The sequence below is a fragment of the Triticum aestivum genome, chromosome 1D (assembly GCF_018294505.1).
Source record: "Triticum aestivum cultivar Chinese Spring chromosome 1D, IWGSC CS RefSeq v2.1, whole genome shotgun sequence".
Classification (NCBI taxonomy): Eukaryota; Viridiplantae; Streptophyta; class Magnoliopsida; order Poales; family Poaceae; genus Triticum; species Triticum aestivum.
The window spans coordinates 392505153-392523959 of record NC_057796.1 but is presented as its reverse complement, the minus strand read 5'-3'; positions in this window follow the sequence as shown (position 1 = coordinate 392523959).

The window sequence follows — 18807 nt, the reverse complement described above, 5'->3', positions numbered from 1 at the left end:
CGTGGAGGTCCTCGATGCTCAGCGCGAACATTGAATAGATCTCCACGGGTCGTCCTGTTCGAGCCATCTTCGATGCCCCAAGTACACGATTTTCCTAGACCCGCCATCTTTCCTTGACGTTAGCTGCTGAGACGTCGTATCATCCATGCACTGCATGCATCTGCAATATCCATGGCACACCTGGCCTGCGACATATTCGTAACCAAGATAGTCGTGCATCGTCGTGATCAGCGCAACTCTCATGTAGAAATACTCGCCTTTGCTGGCATCCCATGTCTTGGCTGCTGTTTTCCATAACGTGTCTAACTCCTCTTGAAGTAGCCCCAGATACAAAATAATATTATTTCCTGGTTGTTCCGGCCCTTGAATAAGCATGCTCATGTGAATGTACTTCGACTTCATGCACAACCAAAGGGGGAGGTTGTACATCCATACAAACACGGGCCATGTGCTATGGTTGGTGTTTTGGTTGCCAAACGGATTCATGCCATCGGTACACGCGCCGAGCACGATGTTCCTTGCATCACATTCAAAATACCGATAGAAGCTGTTCAACGCTCTCCACTGGCTTCCATCCTTGACGTATCTCAGCTTTGGATCATCTCCATCGTCGGGCTTCTTCCTCTCCGCGTGCCAGCGCATTAGCTTTGCTTCCTTGGGATCTACGAGATACCGCTGGAGACGGGGAGTGATCGGTAAGTACCATACAACTTTCTGGGGACATTTCTTCCCGGCCTTCTTGTATCGAGAAGCATTGCACACCGGTCAGCTTGTTTTTTCCGCGTGCTCCTTCCGATAAATTATGCAATCGTTGATGCATGCATGGTATCTAACGTGCGGCAGATCAAGAGGGTACACAATCTTCTTGGCCTCGTCAACACTAGTAGGACATAGATTCCCCGCGGGAAGAACATCCTTTAGGTACTTGAGATGCTCATCGAGGCTAGTGTCGGTCCATTTGTTTTTAGCCTTCGTCTTCAGGAGTTGGAGCGTGAAACTCAAGCGAGTCACCTCAGGATTGTAACCATCATACAATGGAGTGTTCAAGTCTACCACCAGTTGCTCCAGCTTAGCCTCCTCTCTAGAAGCAGCTCTCTCAGTACTCGTCTCCTTGCGAAGCAGTGCTTGAACATGAGGGTCCCGCACGATTGAACTTAGTACCGACGAACTCTGCTGCATGGAGTCCACGTTCTCTCCGCCGCCATGTCCGGCCCCTTCTCCTCCGCCATGTCCGACCCCTTCTCCGCCGCCATGTCCGGCCTCTTCGCCGCCACCATTATCGATCATCTCTTCGTCTTGCCCCGTGTCGTCATTGCCTGCCCCGTCGGCGTCCCCAACATCGTCATCCTCATCTTCAATTATCCACCGAGTATGCCATCCATGAAACCAGTCATGAGCAGGTGCGCTTCGACACGACCATCGTCATAGGGGTCGAGCCAAACTATTCCTTTGCATTTTCGACACGAACATAAAACCTCTGTCCAGTTATTTTCTTTCATGTCCTGCACCGCCGACCGCAACCACCTGTCCACCATCGTTCCACTGACCATCATGAACGTCTGCATGGTAATAATAAACAAATTGATTATAAAAATGCATGCATGCATCAAAGTCATATAAAAATTCAGCATGACCTTCCCTAAAAATAGGACATATAGATCTAGAGTTTGGCCGGAATTCGCCGAAACGGAAATAAATCGACATTTCGGCAAAACATAGGCAACTCAAAAGCACAATTTGGCATCAACTCATGGCACACACACAATTTCCATCATAGTGCCCAATTATCATATCACACACACATACACATATTTCCATTTTGCAAAAGCATGAAATTTTAATCACCTCTATCTCGAGATCGAGCACACGGTGGAGATGATGATGTAGGAGATCAAAAGTGCACAAAGCTCTTCTTGACAAAGATAGATCTAGTTAGGGGGCAAATAGGTCACTTATTAACTAAATGCTACATCTACCTAGCTAGCTAATTTGGGAGGAGACAACTTCAACTAGTGGAGGGGGAAGGAAAAAGAGAAAGGAGATGCATTAATGGAGGTGGTGTAGTTAGCTAGGAGTAATGAAGAGAGAGAAAGTTAGGTAGAAGAGGGAGAGTAATGGGGGGAGAAGTATTGAGGAAGAAGAAGAGTGAGAGAGGGAGGATGTGGGAGGTAGGGGAAAGGGAGGAGAGGAGATGGGGGGGAGGATGGGTGGAAAAAGGTGGTGGGGCCGGGTGCTGCGTCTTACCAGTAGCGCGGGAGGAAAAACACGCTGTGACACCCAAAAATTTTAATTGGATTTTTCAAAACTTTTATTTTTATTTGAGGAGGGTATTTAAATTTTTCTAAAGAACCAACCCTCTCAAAAAATTTCTTTTATGGCAAGTGTTTTATTTGGATTCACCCAAGACTTGATTTTGGTCTTGGAGGTTTTCCCTTTTATTTGGACTCAAAACCAAATGCTTTTCACTTGGGAAAATTCATTTTGAAAAATCTTTTAAATAGCCCTATGGCATTTTGAAGTGATCTTCTCCCCTTTTCAAAAATTCCTCTTGCCATGACCTAAGTGGAAATCCACTCCCATAAGCCTTTCCTCATCTTTGGATCATGGTATGTTTCAAATCCAGCAAGTTGAACCTCTCCATATATCTATTTCTATTTATTTCTCATCATAAATAATTTCTGCCTTCTACTTTGATCCTTGGAGGTTTTCAAAGGAACTACCAATTCTACTTTGAATCTTGCCTCCAAACCAATTTCCCCAACTAGTCCTTTGAGCCCTCAACCAAGATCCATGAAGATCCACTGGTCTCCAGTTCAAAATTTTCAAACTATTCTTACTGCAAGTTTGGACCAGTTTTGTCAAATTTGATGAAATTCATTTGAAATCTTCTCCCAAAAATCTGAGAAAATTCAGGCAGCCTCTGGATGCATTGAGTAGTCACCTCACCAAGTCCCAGCTCCAGAAATTTTTTTCTTCATGCCAAATCATTCTGTCGAACACCTGCAGAGCATTGTCAATGTCAAGATCAGAAATTCAGAAATACAGTTCAGTGATCTACTGTCGTTTTCTTCAGAACCTGTTGTCGATCTCGACAGTGCCGCATTGGCGCCTTGTTCCCCGTCCCCTCCCCCTTGTCCCTGCGCCGCACGAACACGTGGAAGGTTGCGGGCGTCGGCGACGAGCAGGTGGAGGTGCGCCGCCCCGTGAGCGAGGGCAGCGGCAGCTTTGCGGCCACCAGAGAGAGGCGCAGCGCAGACGCCGCCGTCCAGCGCCGCCCAAGCCACCGGAGGCCGCCGTGTGGCCATCCACTCCCCAGTGCGCGCTGCCACCCTCGTCGTGAACTGCTGGGCGTGGAGCGCGCTCTCTGCCGCCGCCGTGGCCGTACGGCCGCTCCGTCGAGGACCGGCGCCATTATGCCACACCAGACCAAGGTTAGCAGTGAAACAACACCAGTAACTCTCACTGATGATACCCAGCCTCCTAAACCCCCTGCTCAACCACTGCCTCGCTGTAATCGCTCGCCGGAGATTTCCCGTTCACGGCCACCCCCTCGAATCTCCTATAAATATAGGCCCCGAGCTCGAACTCGAACCCACACCATCTCTGCACTCCACCTAGACCACTCCAAGCCACTAGAAGAGCCCCGAGGGAGCCTTCTTCCCCAACTCCGGCCGCCGCAACCCGCCACGGGATCCAGCTCAATTCGCTCCCGTGCGTGCACCTCCACCACTCAACTCTTGCCAGTAGCTTCCTTATGCATCCACTCTCCTGACCCGCGCTTCAATTCGGAGTTTGCAGCACCCATCGGAGTTCTCCACCATCGCCCGAGCCGCCGTCCGCCGGAGAAAGTGTCGCCGTCGACGTGGTGCTCTCCGTTGGTCAAGTCCACCACCCACCGACGCGGAAGGACGCACTGAACCTCTTGGTACACTCCGATCTCCCTGCCTCGCCGTGGTTCGACGCCGGCGACCACCGCAGTCTTCGGGCGCCGGCGGACTTTTTAAACCTGACATGTGGGACCCCTCCGTCAGCCTCTCTTCTGTTTTCTCACGTGAAACGTTTTCTGTTGGCGCCTTCGGGCAAATACGTTTTCTCTGTGGGCTGGCGCTTTTCCTCCGAACCGTTTTTTGGTTTTCTCAATTAAGTCCCTGGATCTTTTCTGTTTCATCACAGATTAGTCCCTGGACTAAAACCCTTATAACTTTTTAGTAAAAGATGATTTTTGAGTGATTCTTTTTTTGTCAGTCTTGTATTTTTGTCTAGTTTTTTATAGTATTTATTTGGAAAAAAATTGGAACAATTTTTATGCACGCGTTGGTTTTCACGTTAGTACCCGTTTTCGCTATGCCGTAGGTTCCGGAAGAGGTGACGGAGCCGCGAACTTCGCCGAGCTAGACTCCGACTTCTCCGAACTAGGCAAGCATGTTCGAACCTTTGATATGATAGGTGTTTTCCATGTTTGCTTGAACGGTTTGTGCATGGCATGTGAGCATCGGTGAGTATCTCGTTGCATGTGAGGCAACTATCCGTGTGTTCCGAGATTACTGTGATCTCTCAGGAGAGATGGCCTAGTCATGTGGTGACATGAAAGGCAGTAAGGTGGTATTGTTGTAGCATGCCAGTCTTACGTTATCCGATAAACTCCGACGTTAACGTGGATTGAGCCACGTTACCGTTCTCCCCCTTTCGTGCTGCCACATGTTTTCTGCAAAGGATGCGGTTTAGTAAGTTGGTAACCTATTTCCGAGTACACACCAAATAGAGGGGCCGGGATGAGGGTTCCATGGCCCTGGATTAAAGCCAGTCATCCGGTCAGGGGCATGGGTGTTTCCGGTTGGGACCGAGAGGGGGGCACTCCTTAGAGCGCGCGTATATAAATTTGATCCCATGCTACGCGAGGTTGTAGCCTCCCCGTCTCAAGGTTTTTCTTGAACGTTGGCCGAGGGTGATTCCTGGCATCGGAATGTTAAATGGGTGTGTACTGGTTAGATGTGTTTCTCCTAAAACACCGTATTGGTTAGAACGTTGGCCGAGGGTAAACTAGTCCTTGTGACTACTGAAATCCGTTGGCTGTGGTTAAAGTACAAACTCTGCAGAGTCAAATCCTTTCGAGTCATCGTGTCCATGATCAAGGACCATGGCCAGTATATCCATATCTATCTTCGTGGAAATTTATCCCCGGTGAACAAGCTTAAGTGGTAATCCCGGTTGCATTGTTATTCCTGTGTATGGACTAACCTTTATTTTATCTCATACTTGAATATGCCCGTGATATGATTTAAATTCATTGAGCTACTGAAATATTAAGTTGTGAAATATGAGCTCTTTATGAGACGTCGCTCAGACGTCCGACTGTGGCATCCTTGTTATTTACTTTCAATATAAGCCCTTTATGTGATGTCGCTCAGACGTCCGACTGTGGCATGTCCGTTATTTACTTTCAATATAAGCCCTTTATGTGATGTCGCTCAGACGTCCGACTGTGGCATGTCCGTTATTTACTTTCAATATAAGCCCTTTATGTGATGTCGCTCAGACGTCCGACTGTGGCATGTCCGTTATTTACTTTCAATATAAGCCCTTTATGTGATGTCGCTCAGACGTCCGACTCTGGCATGTCCGTTATTTACTTTCAATATAAGCCCTTTATGTGATGTCGCTTCAGACGTCCGACTGCGGCACGCACTGTCTTTTATTTTCTGTTATAAGCCCTTTATGTGGTGTCGCCATGACGCCCGACTGCGGCATTGTTATTTCATTCGTTACCTTTCGAGGAGTCATTCAGACACTCGTCCGGCCCTCAGTATTGCATTGGGATTTCGGGAGGACTACCGCCCGACTTCCCTTTTATTTTCTCACGCATTATTATCCCGTTGTTTGAGTGCGCTCTATTAAATCTGTTCATATGCATCATGTTTACATTTGTTATATCATATGTCCGAACTGTCTTGCGAGTACTTTCATAGTACTCACCTGGCTTGTTGTTTTGGCCAGATATTGACGAAGGCGATCTCATGGATGAAGAGTTTGATAGCGAGTCCGACGCCTAGAGGAGTCCCAGTCAGTCCCGTGCGATCCTGGATATTGGTCACTTGTATTATATACGCTTCCGCTACCCGCAATAAGTATCCTCGAGCCTCACTCCGACGCTCGAAGAGCTGTAGTTTCAGGAGTCACGTCACCTGCTTCGCTGTGATATATCCATCACCGCTTTTATCGTGAGTTAGTAGTTATGCCACCCTATCTGCCTTTACGCTTTATTGGCGTGCTTGTAATAAATCGTTGAGCAGCCTCCGCTCAACCTTGTATTATATTTAGTACTCCTGGTATTTTTCTTCTATGATCAAGATATTGTCTACCAGTGAGAAGGAATTCTTCTTACTGGTACGTAAAAGGGATCGATTTCTCAATAAAGTATTTTATTGGAAAACCGGTCGTGACAAGCTTGGTATCAGAGCCAGGCTGACTGTAGGAAGCCACTAGGTGCGATCGCTAATCGGTTATTAGCGTCTTAGGTGCTTTTTCAGCATTTTGCAAATGTAGCTATTTTCTGTTGGTCGTCATAAATTTATGATTTGACTACTCAGAATTTTTGCCTACTTTTGTAGATGGCTGGCAACGACTGCGAGACTCGGGTGTTCACTAATGTGGCCAAGGGGTTCGTCAAACTCCTCGTCTCCATCGCCAAGCTCGCGATCGGGCCAGCGACACGTCCGGAGTTCACGCTCTATCAGCACAAGCTCAGCGACGACGTGTCTATGCACCAGGCCGTGGTGCAATTCAAGGGAGGACGTTCTGCATCACGCCACTTCCGTTTTGTGGGAAGGGCCATGCCTACGGAGAGGCATGCCATGCAGATGGCCGCCCGTGAGGCAATAGCTCGCCTTCGGGATATCCTTCCTATGATGAAGACTCGTCGCTACCGCTACCTCCCATGCCACATGCCATATACTTGTCACTATGCATTTGCCTGCCATAGGGGAGAGCGTGATGAAGCCATCGAGATGGTTGTGGAGTATCTCAAGGCTCTGGAGGAATCCTTCGACAACCTCGTGGACGATCTTGTGGCTGCCCGCATGGACTTAGTTCGGGGCGGTCCTGCCAGCAGGATGGAGCTGCTCCACACGGCACCACCTCTGACTTTCGTTTCATCCTCAGCATCTTATTCACCGGCCATTTTGGCCACTGCTCGCCGTCTGCCTACTACTGAGGAGTTCGACCGAGTCATCGCTCCTACTCCAATCAGAGTTGCACCGCCTGCCGCACCCGCACGCCACCTGTCGCACCCGCGCGCCTGGAGCCTACGAGGGAGGAGGTGGAGGTTGAGTCTCCTGTACCGCTGGGTCTTACCCTCGGCAAGGGAAAGGAAATCTTCACCATCTCCGACTGAGCGCGCCGAGTAGCCGCGCGTTGTGCCTGCATGTATGTTATGTTGTTTGTGTACGTCGGTTTGTAGTATTTGTGTGTGCTTCTTGTAGAATCCCGGAGGGGTGTGCTAGCCTTAATAACATGTCAGGATGTGTACATTTCTGAGTGCTGTATCGTGTGTTTGCATTTCGCGTGTAAGATATGTGCTAAGCAATCCTTTTCAGTGCGCAGTCAAATGTTCTCTTGAAAAATCTTGAGGTCTTTTAAAATTTTTGTCTTTGCAAGATTTTCCTTGTGCCATGCAGTTCTTCTCATGTTTTTGCAAAATAATACCCCAGAGTGGAAAATGTCTCATCCGTGGACTCGTTCCATGCCCAATCAGCCAGAAGAAGTTTATGGAACACAGACCAGCAACAATTTCACTCAGGGACAGTCTAGTCAACAGGACAGTGAGGCAGCCTTATCTCAAGTATGCCGCCTTTTCGAACAAAGCCAGCAACAACACCAAGAAATGATGAACCACGTCATCAACATGGGAAATCACCGTGAGCCATACCAACCACACTCCAAGTTGTCTAAACTGCGGAAGACACGCCCTACAACGTTTGCTCACACTGATAGGCCACTGGAAGCCGATGATTGGCTTCGTGACATCGAAAGAAAATTGATTATTGCTCAATGTTCTGATCATGAGAAGGTGCTTTATGCACCTCACTACCTCACTGGAGCAGCCGCAGCATGGTGGGAGAATTTCCTACACATGCATCCCAGTGAACACAACATCACCTGGGAAGAGTTTAAGGAAGGCTTTCGTGGGGCACACATCCCCAGGAGCATCATAATAATCAAGAAAAGGGAATTTGATGACCTCAAGCAAAGAGGCATGTCAGTGACAGAATACAACGGTCAGTTTACCCAGCTATCTCGTTATGCCTATGATGAAAATATGACTGAGAACAAGAGGATGGAGAAATTTTTGGACGGCCTGGCACCAGCATTAAGATGCCAACTGATCGTACACACTTTCCCAGATTTCAAAACTCTGGTTGACAAGGCCATTACTTTGGAGAATGAGCGCCGCAGTCTGGAAGATATTCGTAAGCGAAAGAGGGACAAGACGACTCTTGCTCGCAACAACTGAAGCAAGAATGATGTTCAAAGGATTGAAGCAAGAAAATCCACGACTGCTGATCTAAGGCCAACCAGACAGTTTCATTCGAGGGACAAGGACTTCACATACCATCCAGGGGTCACTTGCTATGCTTGTGGTGAAGAAGGGCACTATGCCAAACAGTGCCCAAAGCCAAGGAACTCAGCCCCCAAGCCGAACAATGGTGGGAATAATCCAGCCCCCAAGCGCAACAATTTCAACCCCAGCAACAATCACAGGAAGGGTCACCGGAACCATGTGACCAGAGAAGAAGCCCAGAATGCCCCAGACATCGTGCTCGGTACGTTCCCTGTCAACACAGTACCTGCCACGGTTTTGTTTGATTCTGGAGCTTCTCACTCATTCGTTTCGAAGAGTTTTGTTTTGCAACATGGTTTTCCGATACTCCCTTTGGAAAAATCTATGATCATTAAGTCCCCCGGAAACAAGCAAATCGCTCAGGGTTACTGCCAAGGAGTAACCATTGAGTTCGAAGGACTAAAGTTTCACGCTAATCTCATCGTGTTGGAAAATAAAGGACTGGACGTCATCCTAGGGATGGACTGGTTGACCACCAACAAGGGATTTATTGATTGTTTCAATCGGACTATGATTCTCACTCATCATCATGGCAAGACAATAAAGGTTACAGCTCAAGAGAGGCCACGGTCACGGCAACCAAAACTGAACAAAGTGGATATTTCAGAATTAAGAAAAGTTCCAGTGGTGTGCGAGTTTCCAGAAGTATTTCCTGAAGAACTACCAGGCATGCCACCAGATCGAGAGATAGAGTTCAGCATAGAACTAGCACCTGGCACCACTCCCATCTATAAGAAACCTTATAGAATGGCACCATCAGAATTGGTGGAACTGAAGAAGCAAATAAAGGAATTATTGGACAAAGGGTTTATTCGAGCCAGCTCCTCACCTTGGGGTTCGCCAGTTTTATTCGCCAAGAAAAAGGATGGGACACTGAGACTGTGTATAGACTATCGAGCTCTCAATATGGTCACCATCAAAAACAAATATCCGATGCCACGGATAAATGATTTGTTTGACCAGCTTGCGCAAGCCAAGGTGTTCTCAAAAATTGATTTGAGATCGGGATATCATCAATTGAAAGTACGGACAGAAGATATCCCTAAGACAGCATTCACCTCCAGATACGGATTATATGAGTTCACAGTAATGCCGTTTGGACTGACGAACGCCCCTGCATATTTCGTCCACCTCATGAACAAAGTGTTTATGAAATTCATGGACAAATTTGTTGTGGTGTTCATTGACGATATTCAGGTATATTCAAGGACACCAGAAGAACATGCTGAGCATCTCAGAATTGTTTTGGGAGAATTAAGGAAACATCAATTGTACGCCAAATGTAGCAAGTGTGAATTTTGGCCAAGACAAGTTGGTTTTCTGGGCCATATATTGAACCAAGAAGGCATAGCCGTAGACCCAGAAAAGGTCAAAGCCATACTTGACTGGAAGCCACCAGCCAACGTGACAGATGTGCGGAGTTTCCTAGGAATGGCTGGATATTACCGGAGATTTATTAAAGGATTCTCCACTGTGGCAAAACCAATAACCCAGTTGCTCAAGAAAGACAAGAAGTTTGTATGGACGGAAGCGTGCGAGAAGAGCTTCCAAGAACTCAAGAAGAAACTAACAACAGCACCAGTTTTGACCGTGCCAGACGTACACAAGAGCTTTGAAGTGTATTGTGACGCCTCCCGGAAGGGCCTCGGATGCGTATTGATGCAGGACGGCAAAGTTGTCACGTATGCTTCCAGGCAACTGTGGAAGCATGAGGAAAATTATCCTACCCATGACTTGGAGCTAGCGGCCGTCATCCATGCACTCAAAGAGTGGAGGCACTTTCTGCTAGGAAATCGATGTGAAATATATACGGACCATAAGAGCCTTAAATATATTTTCACACAACCAGAGCTAAATTTACGACAACGACACTGGTTGGAATTGGTCAAGGACTATGATGTCGGCATTCACTACCATCCAGGGAAAGCAAATGTAGTGGCAGATGCTCTTAGTCGAAACCCCAGCCAGGACAATGACAGTCCACAAAACTTGAGGCCTGAGTTTCAGCAGGAACTCGCTGGACTCAACATGGTGTTAGTCTCTGAGGGCACCATATCAAATCTAGAAATACATCCCACCCTTATGGAACAAATCAAGAATGCCCAGCAGGGGCATCCCAGCATCGAAGGTATAAAGAGAAAAATGAGCCTTGGTAAGGCTTCAGAGTTCGTCACAGACAATGAAGGAACTTTATGGTACGGAGACAGACTTTGCGTACCAAACATTGAGGAACTCAAGCCACAAATCCTAACCGAAAGCCACACCGCTCCATACTCGATCCACCCCGGAGGAACCAAAATGTACAAAGATATTCAGGAAAGATTTTGGTGGCATGGTATGAAAGGGATAAAGCCGCATTTATTGCTTGTTGCGATTCATGTCAGCGCATCAAAGCCGAGCATCAGAAGCCAGCAGGGCTACTACAGCCAAACCGGATACCTGAGTGGAAATGGGATGAAATTGGAATGGACTTCATTGTCGGACTACCTCGATCGCAACGCGGAAATGATGCCATATGGGTCATCATGGATAGGCTAACCAAGGTAGCCCATTTCATTCCTGTGAAGACAACCTACTCCACTCATAGGCTAGCAAAGCTTTATCTCTCCCGTATAGTTTGTTTGCATGGAGTCCCAAAAACCATAATATCCGATCGAGGCACTCAGTTTGTCTCAAAATTTTGGGATCACCTACAACAAGCTCTGGGCACGCAACTAGCATTCAGTACAGCGTACCACCCTCGGACGGATGGACAAACAGAACGCATAAACCAAATCCTAGAAGATATGCTGAGAGCCTGTGTGCTCACCTATGGATCCAGTTGGGAAGATAGTCTGCCGTACGCCGAATTTGCTTACAACAACAGTTACCAAGCCAGCTTACAAATGCCACCGTTTGAAGCATTGTACAGACGGAGGTGTCGTACCCCACTAAATTGGTCAGAAACAGGTGACAGTCGTATCTTCGGCCCAGACATGCTCAAGGAGGCCGAGGAGAAAGTTAAACAGATCAGGGATGAACTTAAGACAGCTCAAAGCCGACAAAAGAGCTATTACGATCAAAAACATCGTGAGGTCAGCTTTGAACCCGGTGATTCCGTATACCTACGAGTGTCTCCTATGAGGGGCCTGCAACGGTTCAAAATTAAAGGGAAGCTAGCCCCGAGATTTATTGGACCCTTCAGTATAATTGCACGAAGAGGCACAGTAGCTTACCAGCTAGATCTGCCCAAAGAACTGTCAGACGTCCACGACATGTTTCACGTCTCACAGTTGAGGAAATGTGTGAACAACCCGGAGAAGCATGTATCTCATGAGAGCATTGATATGCAACCAGACCTCACCTATAGAGCGCGACCAGTAAAGATATTGGAAGAGTCTGAAAGGAGGACCCGTCAGAAAACAACAAAAATTTTCAAGGTTCAGTGGAGCAACCACACCGAGGATGAAGCTACATGGGAAAGAGAAGAATTTCTTCAGGCAGAGTATCCATATCTATTTGAGGATCAGCAGAAATCTCGAGGACGAGATTTTTCCTAAGGGGGTAGGTGTTGTGACACCCAAAATTTTTAATTGGATCTTTCAAAACTTTTATTTTTATTTGAGGAGGGTATTTAAATTTTTCTAAAGAACCCACCCTCTCAAAACATTTCTTTTATGGCAAGTGTTTTATTTGGATTCACCCAAGACTTGATTTTGGTCTTGGAGGTTTTCCCTTTTATTTGGACTCAAAACCAAATGCTTTTCACTTGGGAGAATTCATTTTGAAAAATCTTTTAAATAGCCCTATGGCATTTTGAAGTGATCCTCTCCCCTTTTCAAAAATTCCTCTTGCCATGACCGAAGTGGAAATCCACTCCCATAAGCCTTTCCTCATCTTTGGATCATGGTATGTTTCAAATCCAGCAAGTTGAACCTCTCCATATATCTATTTCTATTTATTTCTCATCATAAATAATTTCTGCCTTCTACTTTGATCCTTGGAGGTTTTCAAAGGAACTACCAATTCTACTTTGAATCTTGCCTCCAAACCAATTTCCCCAACTAGTCCTTTGAGCCCTCAACCAAGATACATGAAGATCCACTGGTCTCCAGTTCAAATTTTTCAAACTATTCTTACTGCAAGTTTGGACCAGTTTTGTCAAATTTGATGAAATTCATTTGAAATCTTCTCCCAAAAATCTGAGAAAATTCAGGCAGCCTCTGGGTGCATTGAGTGGTCACCTCACCAAGTCCCAGCTCCAGAAATTTTTTTCTTCATGCCAAATCATTCTGTCGAACACCTGCAGAGCATTGTCAATGTCAAGTTCAGAAATTCAGAAATACAGTTCAGTGATCTACTATCGTTTTCTTCAGAACCTGTTGTCGATCTCGACAGTGCCGCGTTGGCGCCTTGCTCCCCGTCCCCTCCCCCTTGTCCCTGCGCCGCATGAACGCCTGGAAGGTTGCGGGCGTCGGCGACGAGCAGGAGGAGGTGCGCCGCCCGTGAGCGACGACAGCGGCGGCTTTGCGGCCACCAGAGAGAGGCGCAGCGCAGACGCCGCCGTCCAGCGCCGCCCAAGCCACCGGAGGCCGCCGCGTGGCCATCCACTCCCCAGTGCGCGCTGTCACCCTCGTCGTGAACTGCTGGGCGTGGAGCGCGCTCTCTGCCGCCGCCGTGCCCGTACGGTCGCTCCATCGAGGACCGGCGCCATTACGCCACACCAGACCAAGGTTAGCAGTGGAACGGCACGAGTAACTCTCAGAGATGATACCCAGCCTCCTAAACCCCCTGCTCAACCACTGCCTCGCCGTAATCGCTCGCCGGAGATTTCCCATTCACGGCCACCCCCTCGAATCGCCTATAAATAGAGGCCCCGAGCTCGAACTCGAACCCACACCATCTCTGCACTCCACGTAGACCACGCCAAGGCACTGGAAGAGCCTCGAGGGAGCCTTCTTCCCCAACTCTGGCCGCCGCGACCCGCGACGGGATCCAGCTCGATTCGCTCCCGTGCGTGCACCTCCACCCCTCAACTCTTGCCAGTAGCTTCCTTATGCATCCACTCTCCTGACCCGCGCTTCAATTTAGAGTTTGCAGCACCCACTGGAGTTCTCCACCATCGCCCGAGCCGCCGTCCGCCGGAGAAAGTGTCGCCGTCGACGTGGTGCTCTTCGTTGGTCAAGTCCACCACCCACCGACGCGGAAGGACACACTGAACCTCTTGGTACACTTCGATCTCCCTGCCTCGCCGTGGTTCGACGCCGGCGACCACCGCAGTCTTCGGCCGCCGGTGAACTTTTTAAACCTGACATGTGGGACCCCCCCATCAGCCTCTCTTGTGTTTTCTCACGCGGAACGTTTTCTGTTGGCGCCTTCGGGCAAATACGTTTTCTCTGTGGGCTGGCGCTTTTCCTCCGAACCGTTTTCTGGTTTTCTCAGTTAAGTCCCTGGATCTTTTCTGTTTCATCACAGATTAGTTCCTGGACTAAAACCCTTATAACTTTTTATTAAAAGATGATTTTTGAGTGATTCTTTTTTTGTCAGTCTTGTATTTTTGTCTAGTTTTTTATAGTATTTATTTGGAAAAAATTTGGAACAATTTTTATCCACGCGTTGGTTTTCACGTTAGTACCCGTTTTCGCTATGCCGTAGGTTCCGGAAGAGGTGACGGAGCCGCGAACTTCGCCGAGCTAGACTCCGACTTCTCCGAACCAGGCAAGCATGTTTGAACCTTCGATATGATAGGTGTTTTGCATGTTTGCTTGAACGGTTTGTGCATGGAATGTGAGCATCGGTGAGTATCTCGTTGCATGTGAGGCAACTATCTGTGTGTTCCGAGATTACTGTGATCTCTGAGGAGAGATGGCCTAGTCATGTGGTGACATGAAAGGCAGTAAGGTGGTATTGTTGTAGCATGCCAGTCTTACGTTATCCGATAAACTCCGACGTTAACGTGGATTGAGCCACGTTACCGTTCTCCCCCTTTCGTGCTGCCACATGTTTTCTGCAAAGGATGCGGTTTAGTAAGTTGGTAACCTCTTTCCGAGTACACACCAAATAGAGGGGCCGGGATGAGGGTTCCATGGCCCTGGATTAAAGCCAGTCATCCGGTCAGGGGGCATGGGTGTTTCCGGTTGGGACCGAGAGGGGGGCACCCCTTAGAGCGCGCGTATATAAATTTGATCCCATGCTACGCGAGGTTGTAGCCTCCCCGTCTCAAGGTTTTTCTTGAACGTTGGCCGAGGGTGATTCCTGGCATCGGAATGTTAAATGGGTGTGTACTGGTTAGATGTGTTTCTCCTAAAACACCGTAGACGGAACTAGTCCTTGTGACTACTGAAATCCGTTGGCTGTGGTTAAAGTACAAACTCTGCAGAGTCAAATCCTTACGAGTCATCGTGTCCATGATCAAGGACCATGGCCAGTATATCCATATCTATCTTCCTGGAAATTTATCCCCGGTGAACAAGCTTAAGTGGTAATCCCGGTTGCATTGTTATTCCTGTGTATGGACTAACCTTTATTTTATCTCATACTTGAATATGCCCGTGATATGATTTAAATTCATTGAGCTACTGAAATATTAAGTTGTGAAATATGAGCCCTTTATGAGACGTCGCTCACACGTCTGACTGTGGCATCGTTGTTATTTACTTTCAATATAAGCCCTTTATGTGATGTCGCTCAGACGTCCGACTGTGGCATGTGCGTTATTTACTTTCAATATAAGCCCTTTATGTGATGTCGCTCAGACGTCCGATTGTGGCATGTCCGTTATTTACTTTCAATATAAGCCCTTTATGTGATGTCGCTCAGACGTCCGACTGTGGCATGTCCGTTATTTACTTTCAATATAAGCCCTTTATGTGATGTCGCTCAGACGTCCGACTGTGGCATGTCCGTTATTTACTTTCAATATAAGCCCTTTATGTGATGTCGCTTCAGACGTCCGACTGCGGCATGCACTGTCTTTTATTTTCCGTTATAAGCCCTTTATGTGGTGTCGCCATGACGCCCGACTGCGGCATTGTTATTTCATTCGTTACCTTTCGAGGAGTCATTCAGACACTCGTCTGGCCCTCAGTATTGCATTGGGATTTCGGGAGGACTACCGCCCGACTTCCCTTTTATTTTCTCACGCATTATTATCCCGTTGTTTGAGTACGCTCTATTAAATCTGTTCATATGCATCATGTTTACATTTGTTATATCATATGTCCGAACTGTCTTGCGAGTACTTTCATAGTACTCACCTGGCTTGTTGTTTTGGCCAGATATTGACGAAGGCGATCTCATGGATGAAGAGTTTGATAGCGAGTCCGACGCCTAGAGGAGTCCCAGTCAGTCCCGTGCGATCCTGGATATTGGTCACTTGTATTATATACGCTTCCGCCACCCGCAATAAGTATCCTCGAGCCTCACTCCGACGCTCGAAGAGCTGTAGTTTCAGGAGTCACGTCACCCGCTTCGCTGTGATATATCCATCACCGCTTTTATCGTGACTTAGTAGTTATGCCACCCTATCCGCCTTTACGCTTTATTGGCGTGCTTGTAATAAATCGTTGAGCAGTCTCCGCTCAACCTTGTATTATATTTAGTACTCCTGGTATTTTTCTTCTGTGATCAAGATATTGTCTACCAGTGAGAAGGAATTCTTCTTACTGGTCCGTAAAAGGGATCGATTTCTCAATAAAGTATTTTATTGGAATACCGGTCGTGACACACGCTACTGATAAGAGCATAGTAGCTGCGCGCTTTTCTCACACGCGCTACTGCTAAACGGGGCCAACCGTGTGGACAATTTCAAAATTAGCAGCAGCGACGAGAGTAAAAAGCGTGCTAATACTATTGCATTAGCAGTAGCGCGCATCGTGACACCACGTTGCTGCTAAACTTAGGTTGTTGGTTACCGTCGGTCGATTTTTGTAGCAGCGCAGTTTAGCCCTCACGCGCTACTGCTAAATTTGCATCAGTAGCGTGTTTTTCTTAACCTTGCTACTGCTAATTAGCAGTAGCGCTTCTTTTTGTGCCGCGCTGCTGCTAAGATTCTGTGTATAAGGTTTTCCCTAGTAGTGACATTTCCGTTCGTATGTATATCACACACAGTCAATCTAAGGAATACATTTTCGTTCTTATGTACATCCCACACAGTCAATCCAGGGAAAACGTTTCCGTTCGTATGTACATCCCACACAGTTTTATGTGTAGGCTCGTGTGTGAAAGGTGTTTACTGTTTACTTTTATCAACTACATCGCACATGATTTGATGAAGAAAACTGTGTGGCATTGGGCTATCCATCACAAGCGCTTTTACTGCTAGAACCATTTGCAAAGTTCCATGACACATTTAGCAGGTTTATTAGTTTACAATTAATAATTCCAGTATTACGCAAATTCACATTTCATATCGAACAGTTGTTTGCCAATTTCATATCAGGCACATAAATATATTATAACATCACAGTAAGATAGCTACATGAGAACAAAACAGTACAACATATAGCCAGTTCAACTTCATAAGATCAATATTAGAACAATATATTCATTCCCTAATCGAGATCATCCAGGCTCGTCTTATCCACCTCTGCTTTCAGTTCAGTAAGAACCTGTTTTGCACATGCCAACTGCGAAAGTGCCTCCTCCTTCACCAACACCATCTTAGCAAAGTCTGATTAAAAAAAATCTGAGCTCATTCTCCACCTTCCTCTTTTTATCCCGCATCTTTAAATATTCTTCAGGGTTGACAACACTTTCTCTAAGCCTACCTCTGTTCTCTTCCTCACACATGCTCCAGAGCTTTGCTAGGCACATCTTCAAAGAATGTGGTCACTCTTGATCAACCCACTCCAAGTAAGAACACTTTCGTTCATCCTATAATATTTAAAACTAGATCAGTAACAATTATAGGGGAAATGGGTTTATAGCAACATAGAAAATCACCAATGCTTATTTTGAAAAACTGAAGAAACATGTTAATTATGACATATCTTCTAAAAAAGATCAATGTGCAAATGAATTAATTGCTACTGAGACAACAACCAAATTCTAAAACATCAGAAGCTATAATTAGCTACAACAACGCTACAAGTTCTTACTCATCTACAATAAATAACAGATTGAACATTTTATGAGGAAGAAAAATATAACTGCAATAGCATAGCGACTGTGTTTGGATGACAGCAAATTGATACTAACAGGTGTGTACATGCACAAATTTAGTAACATAGAACTAATAGCACTAAGGCCGTCCACTATGCATGCCAAAACTGGTGTAAAGACAACTGTTGCTACATCTCGCACCGGTACCCTGCACTGGTGAGCCGATGCAGCGGAAAAAATCAGGGACCCGGACTCCGGAGCACCTAGTTGCTCCGATGCCCAATTCCTTCGTGCCATAAAGATTTAGTATTTTACTGCTTGGCTGCTCGGATGTGGACCAAAGTTGGCTGCACAAACTGCTGAAGCGGTGCCAAATAATTTTCTAATGGCACCACTGATGAGATGGCAACACTTTTAGATACTAGGTACAAACTGTGACAGTGTCTTAGGATGCGTTTCGTTAAAGGTGTGGTATGAATGGGTTGGGACCATGACAATGTCTGAATCACATCTAACAAATGATTTGTAACAACGAAAGAGGGTCTAACCTTCTCTGCAGATGCCAGAAACTTCCTCCCACTGTCCATAGATTCAAATGCAACTAGCTTCACGCATGGAGATTGATGGTGACAATGAGCAGATAGATCTTCAGCCACCCCGCTCCATTCGTTGCCACTAAGGGTCCTAGGGAGCAACAAGAGGAAGAAATGACTCAAACCGACCGCCGGGAGAGAGAGGAGAGAGGCATTCTCGGGTGGTGAAGGAGTCGTCGCCGGAGGAGGAACCGCTGGAGAGGTCTTTGAAGAAGACCATGGCGATCCCAGCGGTACGATGCGAGACGATGAGAGCGAGGAAGCAAGCGAGGAAGCGGCTATAGCTTAGGAAGGAAGGAAGGAAGGAAGGAAGGAGGAAACAGGGGAAATGCAACTTGTGGTCGGGGAGAAATGGGGGTGGGGAAGGGGGTAGGGGGCGGGGTAGATATTTTGGCGGTAGGCCAAAAATTTTGGAAATGTGGAGGGAAACTTAGCGCGCGGTGCCGCCGGACCATTCACTTTGAACGGTTGTGTGCATCGCAAATGATTCTTCTGCTTTACGCGCATGGGATGAGT